The sequence below is a fragment of the Rhagoletis pomonella genome, unplaced genomic scaffold, assembly GCF_013731165.1.
Source record: "Rhagoletis pomonella isolate Grant_MI unplaced genomic scaffold, Rhpom_1.0 Rhpom_scaffold_00004, whole genome shotgun sequence".
Taxonomy (NCBI): Eukaryota; Metazoa; Arthropoda; class Insecta; order Diptera; family Tephritidae; genus Rhagoletis; species Rhagoletis pomonella.
In genome coordinates, this window is record NW_023458558.1 from 20,055,717 (window position 1) to 20,057,550 (window position 1,834).

Consider the following 1,834-nt stretch of genomic DNA (forward strand, 5'->3'; position numbering starts at 1 on the left):
CTCGACCTTGGCACCACCTAGGAAGACCATTTTATGCAAACATGATTATACTTACATAGCCAGTAAATACGTTAGATATAAAACTTTTATTTTTTTTGTCGTGGTGGACCTTCCGCTGGAAACACCCATATGCACTTCAAAGTTTTGTGTCACTAAACATATATAGGTTTGAAACATTTAAGGCAGTGTCACACGATTGTACATTTGCCTAAAATTTGGCGCAAATCTTATCTCAATCGTGTAAATGCACAAATATTTTTCTTTATCCCAATCACGAAAAACAATTTGTTAGAATTTTTGTTTTTTTACCATAGCCCAATATAAGAAATGTACAAATCAGTACAATTATTCCAATCGTGTGACACTGCCTTTAAACTTATTTTTTTTTTTTTATTGCACCATTAGAAAAAAATTGGCTGTCACTGGCGAGACACGATCAATCGTTCCAAAAACTGTAAAGTGAGCACTTAGGATATAATAAAAGAATTTAAATAGGGCTGTATAGCAAAAACACACTCCAGTTATGAAGTTTTAGAAAAACCCCTCAAATATTTTAAAACCTTTTGTCACGGGCGGGACATAATATAATTAATTTGATTATTTTTCACAATGCAATGTTGCATGAAGGAAGATAAAGACATTTATTCACGTATTGAATAACGAGGTTTTTTTTACCATTTACTACTTCCAGGGAATTCTTTTGTAAACTACAACTCGCTACAACACTCTATCAGTCCACTTGTACCCACTTGTGTAACCAAAACCTAGTTGCAACGATGGGTTTGCAACCCATCGCCAACCCATTTGCAGCTAACAAATCTTAAAACCCCTAAAATCTGACGCTGCTCGTTACCCTCCAATTCAACTAACACGTTGTCTCCACCATGGACCACCTCAGCCCCACGCCCACTTTCCGTGTAACTTCTGCAACTGTTTCCACTTAACATTCCATTTTTACTTCTTCAAACTTTTTTTGCGCTGCTTGACTGCTTCTGTGCCCGCTCTTCAGCTGTTCCCGCTTTGGATGCCGAAGCTATGCATGTCTACTTCGTTTAGTTTTCTTTTTTGTTCATTCAGAGCAGGGCATTTCAAAATGGTAATTTGGCAGCCAAACGATGGCTCTGTTTGCCTTCGGTTATGCGGGTACATGATTCAGTGAGGTTTATTTTACATGCACCCACACATACAGCCATACATACGTGCACACCACTCATCACATGCACACACACACAGCCACACACACATTCCCACGAATACTCTTACAATATGCAATAGCTGCAAATGCCATTCGAATACAATAGGGGTATTCTCCAAATCTTGCAAAGCCATTGCACGTAGCACGGATTGCACGGATTGCATAAATTGCAAACACACAACAAGAAAATTCATGGGAAACAACATTTCCTATCGCTGCAAAATATGCAACGTCGAAACCCATGTATATATTTTGCAAAATAGCATAGCAAGATAATAGCGACCCTGTGCTAGTTGTTTTGTTGTTGGAATTGCTACATATTTCTCTCATTCCTCTCATCTCGCTCACTTAATTTTTTTTTGCTGTCTCTTGTTATTGTATTTGATACATAATTTCGCTGCTTGCTCCCCATGCATGCTACCACTTTGCAATGGGGTGTTCTCGTACTCTTCGAAATTTGGAATAGTATTTTTGCATTTCGTGCAATCCGTGCATCGTGCAAGACTTCGAGAATACCCCTAATATGCGGTGAATTCCCTTACAAGTCGCATACTGCTTGTCTGTTTCTAAATCTCCACTACATACATACATGCATATATACTCTATCTCCACCTCTCTGTAAAAGGTATACAGTCTTGC